Source organism: Protopterus annectens, chromosome 3.part1, assembly GCF_019279795.1.
Source record: "Protopterus annectens isolate FY-2018-M chromosome 3.part1, PAN1.0, whole genome shotgun sequence".
In the NCBI taxonomy this organism is placed as follows: Eukaryota; Metazoa; Chordata; order Ceratodontiformes; family Protopteridae; genus Protopterus; species Protopterus annectens.
Genome location: NC_056732.1, coordinates 343,523,866 through 343,542,590, shown reverse-complemented (window position 1 = coordinate 343,542,590; position 18,725 = coordinate 343,523,866). Strand labels below are relative to the sequence as shown.

At 41.9% G+C, this 18,725-nt stretch overlaps 1 protein-coding gene across 2 annotated transcripts in view; it reads left to right on the top strand.

The window, feature by feature from the left end:
* The window catches only part of HOXA3 (homeobox A3), a 195,623-nt gene that overhangs the window by 11,971 nt on the left and 164,927 nt on the right, over nucleotides 1-18,725 (top strand). The gene's annotated exons all lie outside the window — the stretch shown is intronic.

Genomic DNA, 18,725 nt, shown 5'->3' with positions numbered 1-18,725 from the left:
CCCCCCCCTCACACAGATACAAATACACACAGTTTCCCTCCGACCCCCTGCCAGTTTTTGGATTTGGCTTAGTTGATGAAATGCTTTTTTAAGTTTTTAAAACTTGGTCATTCTGGAAACGCAAACGGATTCAGTACTGAAATGTATACCAACATTTACTGAAGTTCACAAAATTTCCTATCTATCTATCTATCTATCTATCTATCTATCTATCTATCTATCTATCTATCTATCCATCTATCTATCTTACCAGGTTCTGCATATCCAGTGCAGAACAGCATGGAAAATAAAATAGGTAACAAAAAACGAATGCTAACAATCCAAAGTTTAATATTAAACCAGAGAACTTTTCAGTCTTTTCACTAGGGTGCTTCTTTTTGTTCTTCCTAATGTTGAGGATTCTCTCTGAAGTGTTAGTTTTGCCTGCTCATTAAGTTTTATGACTGGAATTAGCTGTGGATTTCCGCTTCGTACAGTTCAAAGAGCAAACTATTGCTCATTTTTTTGTTATTGTTGTTGAGTTCTAATGTAGACAGAAGGTTTGCATTTATGTCTTTGCTTGTTTTGGGGCTGGTATTATGTGCTGAAGTAAAACATTGCATGAAACATTCATTGAATGGGTATTAATATAACACTTTGCATATGCTTATTTAAAAATAGTTGTTATGCCAGCTGGTAACACAGCTGCTGTTATTGACTTGGTCCTTTGAACTAATACAATGCAAGCGAAGCCCATTTTATTATGTGGCATGAAACTCTTGCTGTCATCATAACGGAAGTAAACTTGCTGTGGGTATGCCTTTTGTGAAGTTCCGGCTTTAACAGGAGATTCACTTTTATCAGGTGGCATTCACTCTCTGCCACCAGCACTTATAGTAAAATGAGCAGCTAAGATAGTGGGAAAACAAAAACTTTTTGTCAGTCATGCTACCAGTTGCTAGCAAGTTCTTATACTGAAGCTAGTGACACTTTTTTACGTGCACTTAAGTCCTCATTTACCCGAATTATATGCGGTTCTAGTGAGTGTGAACATGTTTAGCCAAATGTATCCATCATGGTAGTAGTCTTGTCGTTTGCAATGCGAATTGCAGGAGTTGCAGTGCAAACAGTTTTTTCGGTTCCTTCAATAACTCACCATTAAGAAGAATACTTCTTCTGTTGGTTGTTTATTGGATAACATTTCGCTACTCCTGCTTGCTCTATTTGGTTAACTTCGTTATGAAATTGTAGGACCTGTTTAGGAAATAACATTGTCATCAAACACGTAGCTTGCGTATTTCTTAACACATAACGTATATTGCATTTGTGTCAACCCAACCACTCAGAAAGCAGGTTCACCAACCAATAAAAGGTTGTATGTAGTTGTACAAATTGTATAAGTGTGATAAAAAGCGGTGCACTACAGTTAAGTGGACATGTGCATGTCCCAGGCATTCATGGCCTTACTTTTCGATTTGTTTTATAAAGTTTAACGCATTTATGAGTACTCGGGCACAGGGTACTTCCTAGCAGAACCTATTACCCGTGTAGTGTTGAGGGAGAGCGAGCAGGCCAAAGACTATCATCAAAATTAAAACGATGAAGGGAGAAAAAAGAAGAAGGGGAAAAAACTTCTATATTTTCGAGAATGACAAGTTTGCCAATTGCCTACAGATGCACTATATCAAATTAAACATTCAAGTGTTCGTTTGTGTATTACCAGCTAGTTAACTGACATGAATGGCGAATAACACGTTGACATTCTGTCAGACCCGACACTTACAGTAAATGTAGACTTTTCTTTTCATACTGGAGAAGTTAAACAAATGCTGTTTGCAAGGGGAATGCTACTACAGATTTCAAGTAGTAACACACAACAGAAAAACTGAGTTTATTCCATTGTTTTCTTATTTAGTGTGCATAGGTTGTCACAATGAATATTATATGGGAAAGAAACTCATGTTTTGAACAAACGTGTATAGTTTTGTAATGTATTTCTTATTAGTGTGTGTGTGTGTGTGTGTGTGTGTGTGTGTGTGTGTGTGTGTGTGTGTGTGTGTGTGTGTGTGTGTGTGTTGGGAGGCAGGTGTGAGATGAAGCAATTTATTTTTGAGAATGGATCCCAGCTCACTACAGGTAGGCACCATTCAAGACAACAACTAGCCCACAAAAGGAGTTGTCCAAAACAAGTACATGAAGAGATGTACAATTAAACATAGGCAGACACAATGACCTCTTTTTTCATTTAGGTGACCATACCTGGTAAATATTTGTTAGTCATATCTGTTAAACTATTTCATTTATGACGAAAATAGTTCTGAGTAAGTTGAAATTATGAAGCAACAATATGTAGATATAGGGAAGTTCAAATAATTATAAAAGGATAAACTACAATTGAAATAACAAATGCTGACCTTAAAACTGAAGTCCTTAGTTTGGCATATTTAATTTATAGTATCAAGTGTACAAAAACAGAAGTCATGCAAATTGTCAGTCTAAGATGTATTCTCTGGGTGTGACTGTCTTTGGATGCATAAAATGATGTCCAGTAATGATTACATATGAGATCACGATGTTGTTCTTGATATAAATACACCCCAGTGGTCTTCAACAAGTGCCCCAAACGAAGTGCCTAGCACGTAGCTCAGTACTAGAGTTTGAGACTATAGATGGGTACAGACTTCTAGATAAAGCCATTGTGAAAACAGATCCCATTTATTTAAAAATGTACTCCTTGCTCTGTTATCTTATTTTAATATCTCGAATATCTGAAATGGTGAAAGTCACAAATTTAAATCCACTTATGGTAGTTAAGGATTGGTAATTTGGGCACATGCACAAGTGAGTGTATTTTTCCAACGCAGTACAACTGTAGCTGATGTGTATCCATTACACTGCAGGTGTAAAGTAAATCTGCATACCCCTGACAGTACAGTGATGCCACACATCTTGGGAGTTATATAAGAAGCTGCTGAAACAGCATGGTGACACGACAATTATGCTAGCCAACTTCAGTTAAACAAGTATTCTTTATACAAGCATGTACACTGTTAGTGAATATTGTAGCAACAACGAATGCTGTTTTATTTCTGCCTTGTCTATCTGTGCTTATTATAGCGGTATATGCAGGCCCTCTTGTTTCATGCTGAAACGTACTGGTGCGTAACAAACGACAGCTTGTGCAGTTCACATCTATGTTAAGTAAATGCAGCAAAACTGAATCTGCACACACAAGGAGTCGCCAGCAGAGCTCGCTTTAGACCAAGTTCATAGCCAGTGAAAGCGGTTAACGGTGATTACATCCTACATGTTAATTGTCCATGTAGAAAACAGACAAAATGTGCATATGGTAAAGCGTTTTTTTTCATTTTCTTTATAATGAACATACAAAAAAATGAATAACAGTTATACAAAGTTTTCTGTTTTTTAGTCATATGGTTATCCGTACTTTCTTTTTCACACAATAATCACTTTTAAATAAAGTAATGTACTCCTTTAAAATTGCTTTGCTTTAAATCATACATCTGTCATAAAAACACAAAGAAGCCTAACGTGTAAGGGATAAGCAGCGGTCTTTTTAATATCTTTGCATTCAGGGCGTTGCAAGTGTAGGTCAAAAAGTTGAGGGTCAAAAGTTTACGGGTTGCAATACTCTTTAGTCATCTATACAGACAGTCTGAAGTCAATGTTATAGTGCGATCTTGACTATCAACACAAAAGATAAAATAGCTTTGAGTTACGCGTGTATCACACCATGGACTCCCGGTGAACCTTGGCGGATGGGTGACCTCAATTACCAACCAAAGGAAATAGAAAAAAAATCATTTGTCATGAGCAGGGAGCGTGGCATTTATCTTGAGCTATCGACCACTAAAATAGAAAGAGAGGGGGAGAAAGAGAAGAGCTGTATTATACCATTAAACAAATGCAAGGCCTTTGGAGTACCTCTTTAATATCTTACAAACTGGCTTTATTTTTCGTTGTAGCTCGGGACGCAAGGAAATATTTCTAGTCTGTATCTGTTTCACCGATTGCTATGGTTATGCCTGTAGACAACTTGCTTTGGTTTGTGAATTGTATGATACCACATTTTGCTGTGCATTAAAATAAATCAATACAATAAAATTACGCAATAAGCGAGTGGATTTTGGATATTCCATACGGTCTTAATTAAAAATAGTTACAATTACTTAAAAATAAACATAATTGTAACTTTGCTCCCACAGGATGCAGAATGTACAATAAAGAACAGGAAATACACAGTGATCACTTGAAAGCTTGTGATTTTTGGTTACTGGAAACACGTTAGCAACTACAATATTGTTTACACGACATTCGTTATAATGTAAGAAGTAAACCGCAGAAGAAATGGACGCATATTGTAGTCTGTATAAGAAGAAGGCACAGTATGTGCAAAATTTATGCATAAAGAATTATCTGACAGTGCTGTGGTGTGGCAGATTGTGGTGAGCAAGTGAATGCAACATCGGAACAATAGTGAAAAAGGTCCTTAGGTGATGTGCCAGATGGCCAGTGGTACTAATGTAGTCCTGATTGTCCCCACATAACAGTAGCACAATAATAACTCAGCTATCCGTTCTTCACTCTGCGGGGTAGCTAATAAGTTACCTGTTTTCACTTAACGGAATAGGTACTAAGTTGTAGACAATATTTGCTTTTATGATAAACTCAAAAGAAACACCTCTATATTGAAGTTAACGGGGAAACTGACTAGAGGAGAAGCATAGCTCTCAACCTTCCATCTCCAAAATGAGGAACACTTGCCTTCATAATGTGGAACAAATGGGCAAAATGTGGAACACATACTAATGGCTTACTAACAACTTCAACTAGGAAGGTCATAGAATGGTTAAAATGTGCTGGTTTTACTTATAAAGAAGATCCTTTAATGAATCAATATGATTAATTTCTATTTACCATGGATTTCACTTAAAAATATTCCTAACACTGAATGCGTGACAGACTGTTTCAGTGTGGAACTTTGAGGAACTTCGAGGAACATGAACTTTTTAAGACCCCAGATGAGGTACGTTCCTCATAATGAGGTACACTTGAGAGGTATGAGTACCAGGTAATTTTACAGACAGATGGATTTTTCCAGTAACCTGTAGGTACAAAGGGAAATGCGTACTTAAAAGGACGCTCCTGTATTCACAAATTCTAAAAGCATACATACCATTCAGAAAAAAATGTGGGGCTGTGAATTCATGCAGATGAACTAAAATGCTAAAAGCACAGAACGCAGGCAAATAGGTATATGTAAAACAATCAACTAATTTGAATGTAAAATCCAGGCATAACCGTGAAGGCACATACATTTAATAATTAAAGCAGGACTTTATGGTGGTAAACTTTGAATTAATCTCCAAGAAGAGTAGTTTTTTTCCGACTGAAATTTTTTGAGCATAAATATGTGGGTCAGTCCTTCACTGACTACAACCAAAACTTATCATTAACTGGAGCATGATAACATATAATATAACTTGCCCAACATTTTTAAATGAAGTCTGAACTTCAGTGGCGTGGGTCCTTTGCCGTTGATGAGGCCAAGTTAGGTGAAATAATTCATTTAAAGAAAGCAATACACTCAACCTTTTAGGGCAAAAAGTCTGGACAAAACCTGGGATAATAGGGGAACAAAGCCCAAATATGCCGACAGATTTTAAGTACTGCTCTTATAAACTTAAAAAAAGTTGCCAGAGTAACATGATTTGTCTTAGCATGCATTTTGATGAAGGATATGAAATCTTAAACACAAATGTATGTCATTGTTTAGTGACTTTAATCCTCAGATCATCCCAGTGATTTGCCAGAAAATCACATATTTTATTAAGAACAGATTGAAAATAAGAGGCAGACTTCTGGGCATTCTGTGAAAGTCTGGACAGTTGAAAGGTACTCTAAATAGTCATTATATCAACCCCCCCCCCCACACACCAACTATATGTAAGGTGTAATGAAACTGCACAGCTACATCAAATTGTAACTTTAAATGGTCACCAAGTGGTTGTCCTCCCTTATCATCTTCATAAATTGCGTTTGCTTTGCAAGTTAGGTAACTACACTATTACTACATATTATACACGTGGCTATTAGCAAACTGGTGTTTACACTTTGTTTAACCCAAGACAAAAATAGATAAAATAGGACATAGAAAACACACCAATACTAAAATTAAACACAGAACACATGTTAAAATGGGAAAAACAGACATATACTCTATTGTTACTGTATGTAAGGATATTTTTTGTATCAATTCCTTTATTAAAAATAGGGGAGCAGCTCTGTCTCTTAAACAACACCAAAGTGGATAGGCATGCTCAAAATTGTGATCAGTAGGTTGTAAAGTGGCCATTTAGCTAAATCTATGCTTTATGAGTAAGGCAAGCCCCCTCTCCATATGCCCCACCACATGTCACTTATTATACTATCTCTGAGGTTATCATTTTACAGAGATACTTCATGCCACATAGCATACCCACCTCTGAGATTACCATTGTGCAGAGACACCCCATGCACTTATCAAACCCACCCCTGAGATTACCACTGAGCAGAGACACCCCATAACACTTACACCCACCTCTGAGATTACCATTGTGCAGAGACAAGCTATACCACTTACTATACCCATCTCTGAAATTACCATTGTGCAGAGACACCTTATGCCACTAATACCCACACCTGAGATTACCATTGTGCAGGTATGACCTTAGCCCTGAGCAGCATCCTGCCATCCATCACCCAGAATGATACTGCAGTGCAAGGACAACATTATTGATTTCAACAATTGGCTAAGCTTCTAGTGTCATTCTAAGGGGATCCAGTATCTGTCTGCCTGGGACGACATGGTTGACAGACCACGATGCTTTGTCAGAGATGGCCTGCACCTGTCGCCCCTGGGATTCAGATACTGGCTAAGGGTCTTGCCACCCCTATAGTGCCTTTCTTAGGCAAGGTTCAAGTGACAAATTCACCACCATAACAGGAACAGGCAAGCAAAAACTGAGGGTAATGCTACTCGCTGCTAGAAGTCTAAATCTCAAAATGCACTCACTAGAGGCACTCCTTAAAATGGAAAACATTGATATCTGTGCAGTGACTGAGACCTGGTTCAAGGCTCTAGGGAGCACCCCTGCGTACTAGGCTATAACTCATACCATACTTTTCGGCCATCTAACCTGGACCAGAACACCAAAGGTGGAGGTGTGTCCATATTCATTGAGGATATCCACACCTCCAGGCTAGTTGCGGAGCATAATGCATCCAAGATTATCCAAGTGCAACTAACTATCTGGGCAAAACTGCAATCCAAAACAACCAAATACCCTAGTAATGGGCAATTTCAACTACCCCACTACTACCTGGGAAAACTACTCATGTACCAACTCCTTCGTTCAACGCTTTCTGGAATTCATAAATTCCAATGCCCTGGATCAATTTATCCACACCCCCACCAGGAACAACAAAATCCTAGACCTAGTCATTAGCAACATGAGTGACTGGTGTTCCACACCTGAAGTCAACTCCTCATTGGTCAGTTCAGACCATAAGCTAAATCACCCTAGATATCCGCATCCTGCCCCCACCCACCATTAAGGAAACCACAGTAAAAATTTCTCCAAAGCCAACTTCATGCTTCTTAAGATAGAAGTGGCGAACTTCATGACACCCATGCAGATGGACAATACATTCACAACTGCTGAATCCTACACAAATGCACTCTATAAGCACTTACACGAGTGCATGGATCGTGCTATCCCAAACAGAACCAAGGTGCTATCCTCCAAAAAAAGGAAGTCAATCTGGTGGTCCTCTGCAATAAACAAACTCTACAACAGAAGGAAAAACTATTGCAAAAGAGAGTAAAATCCCATGAGTGGAGGAGCTCCCTGGTCAACCTCAGTAAGAAGCTGAGATCCCTTATAAGATCCTCCAAAGCTAGCTCCAAAAACAAAATCACCACAGATTCTAAGGGCAACCACAAAGCATTCTATAGCTATGTCAAGAATCTCGATGGCAACACCCAGATCTGCTCAGAGTTACAGCACAATGGCACAAAAATTACAGAACCAACTGATATTGCCAACATCCTGTCAGATAGGTTTAGTGCTAACTTTACCCCCCTCTCACCCCCTAAAGGGCCCATATCTATACAGGAAGAATGCAGAGTCCCTGTAATCACATCTATGCAGGTAAAAAATGCACTATCTAAAACCAAAAACACAGCATCCATGGGACCGGACAACATCCCAGGCTGCTTTTTACATGAACTTCAGAACGAACTGGCTCCCCACCTAAGCACCATGTTCAATCATAGTCTCAAGTCTGGCTTTGTGCCCATTGAATGGCACACAGCAACAGTTATCCCACTCCACAAAGGGGGACCCACCACTGATCCTGGGAACTATCGCTCTATTAGTCTGACAAGCCTGGTCTCCAAGGCTATGGAACGTATCATCATGGAACTCATAGACAAAGACATTGGTAACCTCCGAACTCTGGACCCTACCCAGTTCAGGTTTGGGAAAGGCAGATCATGCCTTCTGAATCTGATCGACTTCTTTGAGGCAGTCACCAAAGCCGTAAACGAGGGTAAGGTAGTTCACACAGCCTGTCTTGACCTCGCCAAGGCTTTCGACACCATCTCTCATTCTTGAATTATAGCTAAACTCACTAAACTAGGTATAAATCCCTAAGTCACAAGATGGGTTGCCAACTGGCTCACTGACAGAACCCATACTGTAAAAGTTGCAGACTCCAAATCTGACTTCAAACCAGCGATAAGTGGAGTACCACAGGGTTCAGTCCTGGGACCTATCCTATTTGGTATCTACTTTTCTGAAGTACAGGCTAACACAGAAGGCCTCTGGCTAATGAAGTTCACAGCTGACTGCAAACTAGGAGCTATAGTCAAGTCCCCAAATGATGTGGACATCCTAGAGAAGGGCCTCACTGGGACAGATGCCTGGTGTCAGAGGTATGGCCACAAGCTCAATGCCAAAAAGTGCATTGTCATCCCCTTTGGTAAAAACTCTGTACCCATGAACTACCACATAAACAGCAGTCTACTTAATGCTGAATGTGTGATAAGAGACCTTGGGACCCAGGTGGACAGTAGTCTCTCCTTTGATAATCACATCACCACAGTAGTGAGGAAATCCTTCTATGTGGCACACCTCATCACAAAAGGGTTCTCATCTAGGAAAAAAGGGGTCATTGTTCCCCTCTACTCAGCACTCATTAGACCCATTATAGAGTACAATGCTCCTTTTGGAATGTACCTCACAAGACATCTGCAGCAGCTGGAAAGGCCACAGAAGTACCTCACAAAGAGGATTACTGGCCTCAAACAGATGCCATGCACTGACCATCTAAAAAAACTCCAGCTTTACTCTGTAGCATATCACCTACTCTGAGGAGATCTCTGCCTAACATATAAAGCTATGTTATACCCAGAGCTATTGGACATGCTACACCTAAAGAAATCCAAATCACTCCGACCTACATGCTCTAGGGACCTAAACCTTCTCACCACAATAAACAGGACATGCTGGAGGGATATATTCCTGTCCCAGAGACTTCCTATACTCTAGAATAAGCTACCCATCTATGTCAAGCAAAGTTCCTCATTAGCACTCTTCAAGAAAAATCTTGATGAGTGGATGGGAAATAGGAAATACACCACGGGGATCACTTCTGTGGCTCTGCTTGACAGGGGCACAGGAAATTAACTTGCTTGGATGGCATAAGCCAGGGAACCTTGTTGGCTAGGCTTACTTAGGCCCTTGGTCCGATAGCCTAGTACCTACCTATGAACCTATGAACAACATGCCACTTAGAATCATAGGATCATAGGAAGTTACTAGGCCATTGGCCCTGAGGCCCTTATAAGCCTAGCCAAGAGTTTACCCCCTGTTCAGATAAGTCAACACCTAATGCCCTGTTCAGCAGGGAATTGGGTGGAATCCCAGGGGTGTATTTTCTGTTTCCCATTCAGTTATCCAGGTTGCTCTTAAAAAGGGGTAAAGAGGTACTCTGCTTCATGTGGAGAAGGAGTCTATTCCACAGATGGGTGAGTCTTTGGGACACAAACCTGTCTCGCCAACAAGTCCTGTTGATGTCACAGATGAGGTTGAAGCCACACATGTGGGTTACTCGAGTGGAGCTTAACTTGCGGATATACAGCAGTCCCATCAAGGCAGTGTCCAAGATCATCTTGTATGCCAGACAGAGGTCACCTCTGAGGAGTCTGTATAAAACTGAGTAGAGGGATAATGCTTTTAGCTTATCTATGCATGGTAGATGTTTGCAGCCCTAGATTCTCCTGGTGAGGAATCTCTGTGGTCTCTCCAGCTGCTGCATGTGTTCTGTGAAGTACATTCCAAATTGGGTGTTGTACTTAACAATGGGCCTTATAAGGGATGAATACAGAGATGTTATGGCCTCCTTGTCCTTGGATGAGATACTCTTATTTATGAGGTGGGCCATGCAGAAAGCTTTCTGTACAATGGAAGCAACATGATGGTCAAAAGTCAGGTTGCTATCAACCTGGGTGCCCAAATCCCTCACAACTGATTACATGCTTAGGACATTTATTTATCTATTTATTTATTTGCAGTTGTTGACCAGGATAGTCCACTGGTTCGAGTTGGTCCGTTTTCAGTGGAGGCCTGGGGAGAAAAGCTCCACAAGAACATACATTACATTACATTATGTAATATTTACATATATGTAAGGTTACATTATGTTACTTATTGTACAGTATTTAAATCAATGCATCAGGTTAAACCATGTTGACAGAGACAAAGCTCAATTAGATATTTGTTTAAGAGAACAAAGAAGGGGGGTAGGAAGACAGTTGGTTGAGGAAGTAATTTAGGTAGGAGCATGAGAATGACATTCCCAATTCGATAGTAGATGTACGAAGAGCTGGGTTTTGAAATTATTATGGTTAGGTATGTTGCTTAGGTGAGAGGGGAGAGAGTTCGAGAGTTTGGCTATTGTGCAGCATAGTAGTAGTGGGCCTGGGGGATGAGAGGGTTTTTGTACTTGAAGCAGATTTTGGTTCTCTGATCTTAGGGAGCAGGGGGAGTGTAGGGGTATTAGTGCTGTGACTAGGGATGGACAGTCAAAAGGTTTGAAGATGAGATTGTGAGTAGTGGTGAGTTGTAAATATCCAAGGTAGTTGGGGAGTTCTATCCATTTCAGGTTGAGTAGTGAGTGGCAGTGATGATTTGAACTTTTGGAGTTAGTAGCGAATTTGCTAATTTTGTGGTAGCAGGCTTCTAGTTTGGAGAGCAGGCCTAGTTGGAGAATGGTAAATAGTGGAGTGCTATACATGAGGGATGGGAGGAGGAAGGTGGTTGCAAGTGTTTGCCGGGTGGAGGGGCTGAGGTAGCAATTGTGTCTGCAAAGGAGACCAATCTTCTGATGAGTTTTTGTGATGGCAGAGTACATGTGGGAGTCAAACTTTAAGTTTTCATCAATAATGATTCCTAGCAGTTTGTTGAGGGGACTACTTCTAGTGGAGTTTTATCGTGGCTTGTAATGCGGAACAGATTTTTGTCTAAAGTGGAACTTCTAGTAGGGGTAAAGATAATTAGTTTTATTTTGGAGGCATTTAGGGCAAGATGATTGGCTTTCATCCAAGATTCAGTTGTGGAGAAGGCAAGCTGGGTTTTTATTAGTAGTTCAGTGAGAGAGGTGACAGAGGAGATGATGGAATCATCTGCATATTGGATGATGGAGACATCAGGGATGGAGAGGTGGAAATTGTTGATAAATATGTTAAAGAGCAGAGGGCCTAGAACTGAACCTTGGGGAACCCTGGTGGGTGTATGTAGGAAAGGAGAGGTAGATTCCTTCCACTGGATGGCTTGTTGGTGGTTAGATAGGTAGCTGGTGAACCAAGCAAGGGTGGAGGGAGAAAGATTTAAGGATGAGAGCTGGGATAGAAGTAGAGGATGGGAGATGGTGTCCAATGCTTTTGAAAGGTCTAAGAATAGTGATGATACATATTTGCCCTTATCATGTGCAAGGTTGATGGTGTCTAGAAAGGAAAGGAGGGCAGTGATGATACTGTGGCCAGGGCGGAAACTGTGTTGGGTGTGGGAGAGAAGTTTGTTTAGATTTAGATGTTGCATGATTTGGGCATGGATGTTTTTTCAAGTATTTTTGAGAGGGGGGAGAGTATGGCTATAGGTCTGAAGTTGGTTGTATCTATGTTTTTACCTCCTTTATGAAGAGGAATAATGTATGCTTGGTGCCAGATGGTAGGGACGTATGATTCCTGTATAGACCTGTTTATTAGAATAGATACAGGGTAGGCAATGGTTTCAGCAGAGTCTTTGAGGAAGGCGGGTTGTAGATTGTCTGGCGCATTATGACAGGTTTTTAGCTTGAGGAGAAGTCTTTCTATTGTATTTGTGGGGATGGGTTTGAAGGTAAATGGGAGGAAGGAGGAGGGTTGCTATTGGGGGGGCAGGAGGAGTAGTTAGGAAAGGAGGATGATAGTTTTGCAATGCAATCAATGAAGAAATTATTGAAATTAGTGGCAGTTTGCAGATCTGAGAGATTGGGGTCTGGGTATGGGTTGCTTTTATTTCCTGGGTGAAGGATGGAGGACACACAGCTCCAAATTCTTTTTGGATTGGATGAGTGAATAGATTGGAGGTATTGTAGTAGTTTCTGTGGTCTTTGGTTAACAATTTTTTGGCTACGTTACATATTTGTTTAAATTCTAGGAGGGAGTTGGTTGCGTTTTGTTTTTGGTATTGTTCCCATTTTTTTTGTCATGCTGATGCATGATGTTTCTAGTTTCATGGGATAGCCAGGGGCAGGAATTTGATTTGATTCTTTTGCATTGTAAGGGGGGGGGCTGTTGATTTAGGATGGTTAGAAATGTATTGTTAAAATAGGATAATGCATCATCAAGTGGGAGAGTTTTTAGGGGTGACCAGTCTATGTGCTTAAGGCATTCTTTGAGTGTGTGTGTGTGGGTTAGGATATACTGGTGATGTTTTAGGGGGTGGGGATAAGCAGTCAATGAGGGCAGGTAGGTGGTCGCTGAGAGGATCGGGTAGAAGACTGGCTTGAGAGGCAAGGTGTGGGTGGGTAGTGAGTATCCAGTCTATGATGGTACCAGAGGTTCCATCTTTGTTGGGCCTGGTTGGAAGGTTTATGAGTTAAGTGAAGTTGTAGATATTGATTGACTGGGATGGGGTGTTAGAGTTGTTGGATGCCCAGTTGATGTCTACATCACCAAGGATATAGGTTTCAAGTATTATATTGGAGTTAAACCAGGATATTATGTCTTCTAATGTTTTGGTGTTATTGCTTGGAGGGATATAGATAGAACAGATGCATAAAGAATTGCAGTTATTAAGCTTTAAATACCCTATTGATATTTCGGCATTGGAGAAGGTGGGGATGGGGGTTGGTGTATGGATTTAGAGTATGGGTGGATGGGTAGATAATAGCCACACCACCACCTTTTCTCTCGGTTCTATCATTGCAAAGGATTTTGTACTAACACTTAATAACCATTTATAGATCCATAACAGCCCATTGACTACATGCTGATGCTGCCGCAGTTGGCGTTCAGCCACTGTAGCTTGATGGGTTTGACTATGCGACCTAATGTAATGTCTGAAAACCCAGGGGGTTATGCACTAGCTTAATGCCTAGCAAAAAACTGCATGTAAGACATTTTTACAAGAATGCCCTTATGGAGCACATGCAGATGGTGCCACAGTTGCCGTTCAGCCCCTGTAGCTGGCTGGGTCCAGCACTATGCTAGCTAAGTATTTTAATAAATACTCAATGGCTGTACACCAGGTTACATTGAGTGCTGAAGCAGCATTCTTCAAGAAAAGCCTAGTGGGTGAATTAATGTGTTAAGCCAATTAAATGGACACTTTGTAATGAGCAAAAAACTGCATGTAAGACATTTTTACAAGAACGCCCTTATGGAGCACTTGCAGATGGTGTCGCAGTTGCCGTTCAGCCCCTGTAGCTGGCTAGGTCCAGCACTATGCTAGCTAAGTATTTTAATAGAAACTCAACGGTTGTACACTGGGCTACGTTGAGTGCTGAAGCAGCATTCATCAAGAAAAGCCTAGAGGGTGAATTAATGTGTTAAGCTGATTAAACGGACACTTTGTAACAAGCAGAATATGTACGCTACAGTCGGCACCTTTGAAAACAACTTGCTGTAAATATGAGCATAAAACACATGTAGTGCTTAGAGAAAGGCTTTCCCAGGCAAACTATGCTGTCCAGGTGCTAGTTGCTCTATTTGCCGCTGCCTTTTAGTCTTATCTGCATGCCGCTAAACCCAGTTATAAGGCTATACAGCATTTAAGCACATGGTCGTTTGGCAACAAAACATTGGTAGTTAGATAAACGGAGTATATTTATCAGGCCCTAAATGTAGCACGTTCAAATAAAAAACAAAACAGCAGTTGCAGGCAACACATGAGCAAGTTAATAGCATCAATACAAACATATATGAAGGACATTGTTATTAATGTGATAATTTGTGGGGATGTCACTTTCCCCAAAGGGGATGATGATGCATTTTTTTTGGTATCTAGCTTGAGGCTGTGTTTCTGTCATCAGTCATTTGTTTGGATGAAACCCTCTTGCAGGATGTCAGCATCACAAGGGGAATTGATGATGGCCCCTAGCTTGCAGTCATCTGAAAACGTGGTCAGCCATAGCCCACTGGTTTTGACCTGCACCTCAGAAAAGTAAATCCCAAACAACAGGGGACCCAAGACCGAACCCTGTGGTACGGCACTCATTACAGGTCTACTACTTGAGGTGGCTTCCCCTATTTTGACTAGGTGGGTTCTGTCAGTGACCCAGTTTGCTACCCATCTGGTAATATATGGATTAGTGCCTAGTTGAGAGAGTTTATCTATTATGCTAGAGCGGGGAATAGTGCTGAAGGCTTTGGCCAGGTTGGAGTAGGTGGTGTGCACCATCTTTCCCTCATCCATGGCTCCGGTGTCTCAAAGAAGTCAACCAAATTTAATAGACATGACCTCATTTTGACACAACCAATGTGTGGGCTTGAGTATTTGGAGGTTGCCAATGTCCTTGTTAATGAGGTCCATGATAATCTGTTCCATGACACTACAGATCAGGCTAGTCAGGCTGATGAGTCTTCAAGATCCCTCATACCCACCACTGAGATTACCATTGTGCAGAGACACCCTATGCCTATTGTCATACTCACCTCTGAGATTACCATTGTGCAGAAACACCCCATGACACTTGTCATACCCACCTCTGAATCTTGAGACTACCATTGTGTAGAGACACCCCATGCCACTTCTACCCACCTCTGAGATTACCATTGTGCAGAGACAACCCAAGCCACTTAGAATTATAGGATCATAGGAAGTTACTAGGCTATTGGCCTTGAAGCCCTAATAAGCCTAGCCAAGAGTTTAATCCCTGTTCAGCAAGTCAGCACCCGATGCCCCTGTTCAGCAGGGACTTGGGTGGAATCTCAGGGGTGTATTTTCTGTTTCCCATTCAGTTATTGAGGTTGCTCTTAAAAAAGGGTAAAGAGGTACTCTGCTTGATGTGATGAAGGAGTCTATTCCACAGATGGGTGAGTCTCTGGGACACAAAGCTGTCCCACCAACAAGTCCTATTGATGTCACAGATGAGGTTGAGGCCACACATGCAGGTTACTCGAGTGGAGCATAACTTGCGGATATGCAGCAGTCCCATCAAGGCAGGGTCTGAGATCACCTTGTATGCCAGACAGAGGTCACCTCTGAGAAGTCTGTATGAAACTGAGTAGAGGGATAGGGCTTTTAGCCTATCTATGCATGGTAGCTGTTTGCAGCCTTAGAGTCTCCTGGTGAGGAATCTCTATGGTCTCTTCAGCTGCTGCATGTGTTTTGCGAAGTACATCCCAAATGGGGTGTTGTACTTAGCAATGGGCCTTACAAGTGAAGAATACAGAGATGTTATGGCCTCCTTGTCCTTGGATGAGATGCCCTTAGTTATCAGGTGGGCCATGTAGAAAGCTTTCTGTACAATGGAAGCAACATGGTGGTCAAAAGTCAGGTTGCTATCAACCTGGGTACCCAAATCCCTCATGACTGATTACATGCTTAGGACATTGTTATTAATGTGATAATTTCTGGGGACGTCACTCTCCCCAAAGGGGATGATGATACATATTTTGGTATTCAGCTTGCAGCTGTGTTTCTGGCACCAGTCATTTGTTTGGGTAAGACCCTCTTGCAGGATGTCGACATCTCAAGGGGGATTGATAACAGCCCCTAGGCTGCAGTCATCTTAAAACTTGGTCAGTCATAGCCCACTGGTTTTGACCTGCACCTCAGAAAAGTAGATCCCAAATAAGAAAGGTCCCAAGACCGAACCCTGTGGTAGGCCACTCATTACATGTCTACTACTTAAGGTGGCTTCCCCCATTTTGACTAGGTGGGTTCTATCGGTGAGCCAGTTTGCAACCCATCTAGTAACATATGGATTAATGCCTAGTTGAGAGAGTTTATCTATTATGCCAGAGTGGGAATAGTGCTGAAGGCTTTGGCCAGGTCAGTGTAGGCAGTGTGCACCATCTTCCCCTCATCCATGACTTCAGTGTCTCAAAGAAGTCAACCAAATTTAACAGCCATGACCTCCTCTTGACACAGCCAATATGTGTGAGCTTGAATGTTTGGAGGTTGCCAATGTCGTCATTAATGAGGTCCATGATAATCTGTTCCATGACCCTGCAGATCAGGCTAGTCAGGCTGATGGGTCAGGCTAGTCAGGCTGATGGGTCTTCAAGATCCCTCATACCCACCTCTGAGATTACCATTCTGCAGAGACACCCCATGCCACTTATCATACCCACCACTGAGATTACCATTGTGCAGAGACACCCCATACCAATTATCATACCCACCTCTGAGATTACCATTGTGTAGAGACACCCCATGCCACTTATAACCACCTCTGAGATCACCATTGTGTAGAGACACCCCATTCCACTTATACTAACCTCTGAGGTTACCATTGTGCAGAGACATCCCATGCCACTCATTATACCCACCTCTGAGATTACCATTGTGCAGAGATACCCCATGCTATTTATCATACCCACCTCTGAGATTACCATTATGAAGAGACATCCCATGCCACTCATCATACCCACCTATGAGATTACCATTGTGCAGTGATTCCCCATGCTATTTATCATACCCACCTCTGAGATTACCATTATGCAGAGGCACCCCATGCCACTTATCATACCCACCTCTGAGATTACCATTGAGCAGAGACACTCCATGCCACTTATACCCACCTCTGAGAATACCATTGTGCAGAGACACCCCATGCCACTTATCATACCCACCTTTGAGATTACCATCGTGCAGAGACAACCCAAGCCACTTAGGATCATAGGATCATAGGAAGTTACTAGGCTATTGACCCTGAAGCCCTAATAAGCCTAGCCAAGAGTTTAGCCCATGTTTAGACAAGTCAGCATCTGATGCCCCTGTTCAGCAGGGACACGCGTGGAATTCCAGGGGTGTATTTTCTGTTTCCCATCCAGTTATCCAGGTTGCGCTTAAAAAGGGTAAAGAGGTACTCTGCTTGATATGGAGAGGGAGCCTATTCCACAGATGAAGGAGTCTCTGGGACACAAACCTGTCCCACCAACAAGTCCTGTTGATGTCACAGACAAGGTAGAGGCCACACTTGTGGGTTACTCGAGTGGAACTTAACTTGCGGATATGCAACAGTTCCATCAAGGCGGGGTCCAAGATTGCCTTGTATGCCAGACAGAGGTCATCTCCGAGGAGTCTCCATGAATCTGAGTAGAGGGATATGGCTTTTAGCCTATCTGGGCATGATAGTTGTTTGAGGCCTTCGATTCTCCTGGTGAGGAATCTCTGTGGTCTCTCAAGCTGCTGCATGTGCTTTGTGAAGTACATGCCAAATGGGGTGGTGTACTTAACAATGGGCCTTGCAATGGATGAATACAGGGATGTTATGGCCTCATTGTCCCTGGATGAGATACCCTTAGTTATGAGGTGGGCCATGTAGAAAGCTTTCCATACAATGGAAGCACCATGGTGGTCAAAAGTCAGGTTGCTCTCAGCTTGGGTGCCCAAATCCCTCATAACTGACTACATGCTTAGGACATTGTTATTAATGTGATAATTTGTGGGGATGTCAATCTCCCCAAAGGGGATGATGATGCATTTTTTGGTATTTAGCTTGAAGTTGTGTTTCTGGCACCAGTCATTTGTTTGGGTGAGATCCTCTTGCAGGATGTCCGTGTCACTAAAAGAACTGATGAAAATCCCTAACTTGCTGTCATCTGCAAACTTGGTCAGCCATCGCCTATTGGTTTTTGACCTGCACCTTAGAAAATAAATCCCAAATAACAGATGCCCCAAGACCAAACCCTGTGGTACGCCACTTGTTACAGGTGTACTGTTTGCGGTGGCTTCCCCAATTTTAGCAAGGTGAGTTCTGTCAGTGAACCAGTTTGCTACCCATCTGGTAACATATGGCTTGATGCCTAGTTGAGAGAGTTTATCTATTATGCCAGAGTGAGGAATAGTGCTTGAAGGCTTTGACAAGGTCAGAGTAGGTGGTGCGCACCATCTTCCCCTCATCCATGGCTCCGGTGTCTCAAAGAAGTCAACCAAATTTAACTGACATGACCTTCTCTTGACAAAGCC